This window comes from Galeopterus variegatus, unplaced genomic scaffold, assembly GCF_000696425.1.
Source record: "Galeopterus variegatus unplaced genomic scaffold, G_variegatus-3.0.2 Scaffold1637, whole genome shotgun sequence".
NCBI lineage: Eukaryota > Metazoa > Chordata > Mammalia > Dermoptera > Cynocephalidae > Galeopterus > Galeopterus variegatus.
Genome location: NW_007727748.1, coordinates 39,071 through 47,746, shown reverse-complemented (window position 1 = coordinate 47,746; position 8,676 = coordinate 39,071). Strand labels below are relative to the sequence as shown.

The 8,676-nt window shown below is 52.6% G+C and overlaps 2 long non-coding RNA genes across 2 annotated transcripts in view; one reads left to right on the top strand and one right to left on the bottom strand.

The window, feature by feature from the left end:
• LOC103594855 overlaps positions 1-2,381 on the top strand; it is a 5,787-nt gene extending 3,406 nt beyond the window's left edge. Inside the window, exon 2 of the long non-coding RNA XR_550883.1 lies at positions 2,152-2,381. This is a non-coding gene — a long non-coding RNA (uncharacterized LOC103594855). The remainder of the gene's footprint in view (positions 1-2,151) is intronic.
• Positions 2,382-7,330: 4,949 nt separating this feature from the next.
• On the bottom strand, positions 7,331-8,612 carry LOC103594854. Its single transcript, XR_550882.1, has 2 exons — positions 7,987-8,612; positions 7,331-7,794 (listed from the first exon to the last, which is right to left on the bottom strand). It is a non-coding gene; the product is annotated as an uncharacterized LOC103594854 (long non-coding RNA).
• Between the last annotated feature and the right edge of the window lie 64 nt (positions 8,613-8,676).

Below are 8,676 nucleotides of genomic sequence, written 5' to 3'. Positions count from 1 at the left end.
AAAAAAAAAAAAAAAAAAAAAAAAAAAAAAAAGAAAATGCAGGGGGCCGGCCCGGTGGCGCACTGGAGAGTGCGCCACTTGGGAGTGTGGCGGCGCTCCCGCTGAGGGTTCGGATCCCATGTGGAGACCAGTTCCCACTCACTGGCTGAGCACGGTGCGGGCACAACACTGAGGGTTGTGATCCCGTTGCTGGTCCCCGGTACGGGCGCGACACCGAGGGTTGCGATCCCGTTACCGGTCAGTAAAAAAGACAAAGAGGAAAAAAAATGAAAAAAGAAAAAAAGAAAATGCAGGACTGTTTTCCAAGCTGGATGTGCTATTTTACATTCCCACTAGCAGTGTGTGAGAGCCACGTTGCTGTACATCCTTGCCAGCACTCGGTGTGGCTAATCATTTTATTTATTTATTTATTTTTTATTTATTTATTTTTTCCTTTTTTTTGGTCTTTTTTTCGTGTCCGGCAACGGATTGCAACCCTCAGTGTCACGCCCATACCGGACCGGGACCGGCAACGGGATCGCACCCCTCGGTGCCGCGCCCGCACCTCACTCAGCCAGTGAGCGGGAACCGGTCTGTATGTGGGATCCGAACCCTCGGCGGGAGTGCCGCCGCGCTCCCAAGCGGCGCACTGTAGCAGTGCGCCACCGGGCCGGCCCCAAGTGGCTAATCATTTTAATCTTAGACATTTGAATGGATAATGTTGGTGGTATATCAATACGGTTATAATTTGTATCTACCTAATGACCAATGAAATTGAGCATATTTTCTTGTGCTTATTTGCCATCTCTACATCATCTCTGGTGTTCATATCTTTTGGGTTTTTATCATTGTGTTATTATTGAGTTTCAAGATATATATATTTATATACATATAATATATATTATATATATGAGGGTATTTCAAAAAGCAAATGGGAAAGGAAAAAAACAAACAAAAAAAGCAAGCAAAAAAATTTTTAAATTTTAAAAGAAATTTTAAAATATAAAAAGAAAAACAACAAAAGAAAGTGAGTGGTAGCTGGTGGGTGGTTCAGCGGGCTAGAGCACAGGGTTGTAGCACCACGGTCAAGGGCTCAGATCCCTGCACCAGCCAGCCACCAAACCAAAAAGTAACTGAAAAAATCGAATTAAAAGATAATACAAATCCTTCCTTGGGAGGATTTACTTTTTGAAGACCCCTCATATATACACTGATGTTCCTCTACTTATGATGGGGCTACGTCTCAATAAACACATGGTAAGTGGAAAGTATCATGTCAAAAATGCATTTAATAGAATTTAGGGACCAAAAGTGTGTATTAAATTCACCCTTCACCCCCTGAAGGTTTACTGAAAATCAACTGACAAAAGGGAGATCCGTGGGAGAAAAGGCAGGACAAATTTTCTGTTAACGTTCATAGCACAGCCGTGAGTGGGGGAATTGCACAGCAGTGCCTGCTGATAGCCCAGAGGGTCAGGAGCTCCAGCACTCTTCTTCTGAGGGGAGGTGGGGGTGTGGGCGTGAGTGCTGGGCCAAGTTTGTCTGGGTTCAGGGGAGGCAGTGTCACAGGTGAAGGGAGGAGAGCAGTCAAGCAAGGGCAGCCTTGTTATGCAGATGACAATATCGCAGGTGGTCTGGGAGCTGCCCTCGGAAAGAACAGGTGGTGGACAAGGGGGAGGGAGGCCTCAGAGGAAGCCTGGCTATTTATTTCACCAATACAGAGTTTTCTCTACTGATGCAAACCTCCCTCACAAAAGGCAGCTTTTTAGCTATTCTTTTGTTTCCAGTCCCTCTGAATAGCCATCTTGAGATATGTCAAAGTAGTATATTTTGGGCTGAAATATTTTGCTTTCCTTCAACACCTAACCTACCAAACATCATAGCTTAGCCTAGCCTACCTTAAACATGCTCAGAACACTTACAGTAGCCTACAGTTGGGCAGAATCATCTAACACAGAGCCTACTTCATCATAACATGTTGAATATCTCATGTAGTTTATTGAATACTGTACTGAAAATGAAACTAAATGGTTGTGTGGGAACTCAGTACAGCTTCTACCAAACGGGTATCACTTTCACATGAGTGAAAAGTCATCTGGGGTTACAGAGTGTTGACTGTTGAGTGAGGGAATAATAAAAATACCAGCACTTTAGTTTTTTCCTGTATTACAGTTGCCTTTGTAAAAGAAAGGAGAAGGGGATCTGAACACAGAAGCACACAGAACACCATGCGACCGTGGAGGCAGAGATTGGAGAGATGCATCTACCACCCAAGGATTGCTGAGGATCACCAGCAGCTACCAGGAGCTGGAGAGAGGCACAGAAAAGACTCTGGGAGCCTCCAGAAGGAACCAGCCTTGCCGACACCTTCATTTCAGACTCCAGAACAGTGACAGGACAAATTTCTGTTGTCTTAGCCATGCAGTTTTTTTTTTTTTTCCTTTTTGTCTTTTTTCATGACCGGCAACGGTTCGCAACCCTCAGTGTCGCGCCCGTACCGGACCGGGGACCGGCAACGGGATTGCAACCCTCGGTGTTGCTTCCCGCACCTCGCTCAGCCAGCGAGCGGGAACCGGTCTGTATGTGGGATCCGAACTCTCGGCGGGAGCGCCGCCGCGCTTCCCAAGTGCTACAGTGCGCCACCGGGCCGGCCAGCCATGCAGTTTTTGGTAACTTGTTACAATAGCTCCAGGAAACTTACTACAGCTGCCATATTGGACAGCACAGATATAGAAACTTTCTGTAATTTCAGAAAGTTCTGTTGGACAGTGCTGCTCTAGAATATTCATGGACCTCTTGAAAATTAAGAAGAAAAAGTCATTGCAGTGGAAAATGTACAAAGAATATTTGCAAGCAGTTCTTGCAAGGAGCAATTAGAATGGCTAATAGGAGTGTTGAGTACTGCACAACCTCTCCAGTAATCAGAGGAAAGCAAATTCAAAGAAAAACGGGTCACCACCGTACGGCTACCAGATTGGCAAAATCTAGAAAACTGAATGATTCACAATGTTAGAATTTGGGGAAACAAGAACCCACCAGCTCTGCTAGTAGGAGTACTGAATGCTTTAGCCATTGAGAACAAACTGACGATATGGGTGGGATTGAGCATGCATACCCCTAAAACCCGTCCATCCTTCACCTAGAGAAAGTTTTGCTCAGGTACCTGAGGGGCACGTGTGAGGATATTCATCACAGCATAGTGGTGAGTCCTGCAGCTGACAGGGCACGTCCCTCCCAGGGGTGAGGACACAAATGGTGCCCAGTGCACGGAAGGACAAGATACCTGTGTGCACAGCTACATGGACATGCCCCAAAAACACGGTGTTGAGAAAAAAGAAAAGTAAAAAGTAGTAGGTGAACAGCATGATTTTGAGGGAAATTAAAAAACAGTGGGAGGGCCGGCCCTGTGGCTCACTCGGGAGAGTGCAGCACTGGTAGCGCTGAGGCTGCAGGTTCAGATCCTATATGGGGATGGCCGGTGCGCTCACTGGCTGAGCGTGGTCCACACCACGCCGAGGGTTGCGATCCCCTTACCAGTCATAAAAAAAAATATTAAAAATAAAAATAAATAAAATAAAAAACAGTGGGACGGGGAGGGAGGCTTAGGGAGAAATTGGTAAAGGGCCACGAAAAATGTTTACATGGTATAATGACAAAGAAAAAAATAAAAACTTAAACAAAACCCAGATGTATCCTAGTATGGTAGCCTATGAGGGGATGGAGGGAACGGGTATGGGGAGAAGCCACTGGACTCGAGTCCAAACCAAGCAGCATAGAGACAGATGTGACACTGTCCCGCTGGCGGGCTGCCGTGGGGCTTTCTGGGAAAGAAGCCAAATCTGTTCACCTTTAGGGCGTTGGCCCAGGTAACTGTGGAGATGTGGTTCGAGATTCGCCGCGGAGAGGCCGCAATGGGCGCGTGCTTGCTTATCCTAGGAGTGGCCATGGCGTACATCCACAGGTTTACAGACAGGGACAAGGGAAAAAGGGCTGCCCGTCATCCGCATCAGTGGAGTTTGCCAGAGGGAGACAGGCACATTGCTGGAGTTCCTGTGCGTCAAAGGGTTTGGAGAACATCGGTTAGGGAAGCATTTTCATGACTGATGAAAAGTAAGTCCTGTAGGGCCGACCCCGTGGCTCACTCGGGAGAGTGCGGTGCTGGGAGCACATCAGCGCTCCTGCCGCGGGTTCAGATCCTATATAGGGATGGCCGGTGCGCTCACTGGCTGAGCGCAGTGCGGGCGACACCAAGCCAAGGGTGGCGATCCCCTTACCAGTCACAAAAAAAAAAAAAGAAAAGTAAGTCTTGTAGAAGGTTATGCAGTGTGTTATGTACCTCTTAATAAAAAGATGGAAATGAAAAAACGAAAACAAATTGAGCAGGAGAGAGTCACCAGGGGCAAAGGAAAGAGAAGGGCCAGATAAAAGTTGGGGAGGGGGACTAAGTGTTAGCACTTAGTGACAACAGCAGAGGGGCTCCTTGGAGCTGGGAAGTGAAGGAAGCTTCCAAGACCCACCCAGTCCCCACCCAAGAGCACAGGAAAGCCCACCTGCAACAAATGTGACCAACACAGGAGGGTAGTGATTGAATCCCACAGAGATTTCCTGTAAGAAAAAAATAACACACATAGTAATATCCCAACAAAGGGAGCCCAGAAAACAGATGAACGTTTTAACCAGATATCTTGCAAAAAGCTAACAGGAGTTAGAAAAATGATAGAAGTTATGAAATAGCCTGCATCCGAAAGGAAAACCTTTTTAAATGAGACGATTGGGGGAATGAGGACTTGGGGGAGGAAGTCTGACACAACTTAGAAACAGCAGCGATCCCTGAAGGAGCTGGAGGAGCAGACCCGGGGCAGGGGTACGCAGGCGTGCCTAGAGCACACGGGGGGCGGCCGGCTGATCCTCAAACACTCCTGGGGTGGAACCTGCCTCCCCTCCGGCATGGCTGCATCACTCCCCGGCTGAGGGCTCACCTCCAGTACCCAGAGAGATATGGCCAAGGCTGGAGGGAGTGTCAGGTACCCAGGGCTCTCTCTAGACTCCAGCTGAAGTGGCCAGATGCCTCGCTTCCCAGGCCAAGGTTCCTAGCAGCAACTCTGGCTATCCCTGAAGACCAAATTCAACAGTCCTGACCCCCAATCCTAAGATCACAAGGGAGATACCAGCCCCACAGCCCCTATTTCCCTCTGTTTGTCTCTGCCTGCTGCCCCTTCCCAGCTTAGCAGCCCGGTGGGATGTTTCTTGTAGGCAGCCTGGAGCCCCACCACCAGCCTGGTGGAAAGGGAGAGTGAGCCATGGCTGGGCACGTGGGCGCCTTCACCTCACAGAGCACCCTTCCTGTTGGCCAAGATAGGACGTGCTGTGGATCAGGCCCAGGAGGTGGACAGGGAGGTCAGGGGTCTTGTCCTGAACACAGAAGGGTTAAGATGCCCTGAGCAATCGCAATGGACATTTCAAGAAGGGCCACAAGTATGGAGGAGGGTTAGTCTGGGGACGCAGCTCTGGGGTCTTGGCCCAGAGGGCAGTTCAAGCCGTGGCATGGACAGTAATGTCAATAGCTACGATTTATTCATCTCCACCCCGCTGGTCTGTGAGTTGGGTCCTATTACAGTTTCCATTTTACAGATGAGCAAACTGAGGCACTGACAGGCTGCACGGCTCTTAAAAGGCAGAGTCAGGATGACAGCCCAGGTAGCCAACAGTGTTGCAGAATCAAAGATTACTCCCACTCCACGTTGGAAAAGTATAAGCTTGAATACTTCATAGAGCGTCGTGCTGATACCACCGAGGTCCAGGGTTCAATCCCTGCACCGGCCAGCTGCCAAGAAAAAAAAACTTCAGGCACCAAATGGAACCATCTGAACTTCTCCTCCAGGGCAGAGGGCAGCCATCAAGGTGTTACTAGGAGACCAACACACTGACCCACCCACTCCACTCCGGCCTGGACCACACAGAGGCAGGAGCCGTGGAAAGGACAGCAGAGCACCATGGGAGAGAGAGGCTACTACTGCAGGAGGTGGTGGGGCTGGAGGGAACGGGAACGTTCTGGATGAGCCTTGGAGGTGCACCGTCAGCCTTTCAAGTGGACAGGGGGAGAAGGGTGCCAGGAGGTCCCTGTGCCCCTGGGAGGATGGAGGGTGGTGATGCCAGGCCAAAAGGCAGCCATCTGGGGAAGGAGCAGTTTGTGGGAATGGTGAGCTCAGAAACCATCGTCATTGGCCTAGACACCAGCTCCAACCCGTCCCCGAGGTGCTCCAGCCACATCTCTGCAAGCCCAGAGCTACATTCCGGCCTCTGAGAAGCCCCTCAAAATTGGGACAGGCCTGGACTGGCCGGGTAGCTCAGCTGGTTAGAACGCAGTGTCATAACACCAAGGTCAAGGGTTCAGGTCCCCATACCAGCCAGCTGCCAAAAATATATATATATATTGGCACAGGCCTATGGCTTTTGCTGCCATGAGCCCAAGCCCACAATCAGAAGTCCAAATCAGGTCTAGGGCCAGGGGGGCCTCACAGAACTTCATAGCAGCTCCACGAGGGGCCACGTAACCCCAGCCCTGGAACCTGACAGTGCCCAAGGAGCCAGAGGCTGGATGCTGAGGCACCCAGGACGGGATGCGGCCAGGTGCTCCCTGGGAGATCTGAGAACTGAACACACTTTCCAGGCGGCCAGAATGAGAGGCAGAGGGAACCGGAACCCCCTCCTGCTCCTGCCCCCACTGTCTAGACACATGGCTGCATGCCCCCCCAGGATGAGTCACTCCCCAGAGCCTGGCTCACCACATCCCACCCCCCAACCGCTTTTGCTTCTCTGAGGTCACTTCCTTACCAGGGTGTCTCAAGGACAGCCCAGGTGGGGAGGCGGGTGGTGTTCTGTACAGGGCACACATATGAGTCCCAGACTCATCTGTCCATTGCTGCCCAGCCCCCACCTCTATCACTGCACAGGGAGGCCCCAGGCGGGGGAGCAGGCCCTCTCCTGGAGCTGCCTAATTGTTGCTTGTCACAGCTCAAGTGGGTCACCCATGAGACGACGAGGCTATTTCTAACTGCAGCAGGTGCCGCCTCCCCCACCCCCACCCCACACAGCTGGCCCAGGAAGAGATGCTTTCCGGAGGTCTGAGGGTGGACAAGCAGTAGGACCCCCTGCTGTCCTCCTGTCAGAACCTTCAAGGGCCATGTGCTTGTGCCCCTGCCTGGGGCCAGCCCCGGTGTTGCTCAGGGCCACCAATTGGGCTGATGCTCCAGGACCTCGGAGGAGCTGGGGAGAAGGGGGGGTCCACCTCTTCCTTACCCCAACCCTGCACCATTCCATCCTACTTCCCAAATAAACACACAAGACAGCATTTCTGGTCTGAGAACAATGGACATTTAAACATCGGTGCCAGGTTCACACCTGACCCGCGCCACGCGGAGGCGGGCAGAGCTAAGACACAGAGAGGTAGGGTGTAAGTGCTGCGGGGGCACCAGCAGGGCCCGGGTCGCTGGTGGTTGCTGGGGTGGAAGGAAGGTTATAGCCACTGTGACCAGGAGCTGGTAGGGCCAAATTCAGGTGGTCAGAGCCAGGCAGTGCCACTGTCTCCAGATACCCAACATCACTAGGTGGCGTTGCAGGAAACAACCTTGGCCAGGGTGCTCGGGTCTGCCTGGTGGCGGGCAAGGCCAGCCTTCAGTCCACAGTGGGTGAGTGGGCAGCACCACCGACACCAGATCCTGGGCTCCCAACCCCCAAGCGTGCAAAGGGTTGAGGGTAGTGCTGTCGGTCACACCATGGCTACTGAGGTCCCCGGGGTTGGACGAGGCTTGGCATCTAGACCACAACGGAAGGTCCGGCTGGGGGAGGCTGGCATCTACCATGCCCTGGGGGTCCAATGCTGTCCCCCAAGCCATCTGCCCCTACTCCCCACAGAAGGTTCTAGTCAGAAGCAGCACTCACAAAAGGAAAGGAGGGTGGGTCTGGCCCTGGAGAACCCCCAGCCTCCCCAAGGCAGAGGACACTCACCCCTGGACGCAGCAGCTGGACGCTGGGCCTGTCAGACACCCACACAGGAAAACACACGACACTGCTTATTCTCGCCCTACATTCCTGCAAAGCTTCTGGGCGGGGGAGAGGTGTCCCCAGAGGGACTTGGCTAGAAGCACACACAAGCCGGCCGGTCTCAGGGCCACAGACCCCCAGACAGCAAGGGGACGGGTGGCTGGCTCCTGCAGTAGGCCCAAGATACTAAGGCACAAGCTGACCTAAGCCCACTGGGGTAGGGCGGGGGTAGGACAGGCTCCAAGGGGCCGTCCCCAGGACCTGCAAAGCACACAGTGACCAAGCAATGACCTGGCTTTGACAAGTTGGCACGGGATGGAGTCTCAGGGTGATGACCCAGGGGTGTCAATGGCTCTTGCTGGAAAGGGCTATATGTCCTGGCCGACTCTATATAGGGCTCTGGAAAGCGGGAGAACCCTGGACGCGGCTGGCACCGACGGCCCAGGCCCAAGGGCCGGTCCCAAGCCAGAGCCTGAGAGAAGGACGCCCAGCTGGGAAGGTCGTGTGACGATGCCGAGGTCCCGGTGCGCGCCGGCCGGTCTCCTATTCGTCTCCGGCGGGCCCTCCGTGGGGATCCTAAGGCGGGAGCAGGAACGAGGAGAGGAGAGCGGGTGGAGGGCCGCGAACTCCAGCTGAAGTGGCCAGATGCCTCGC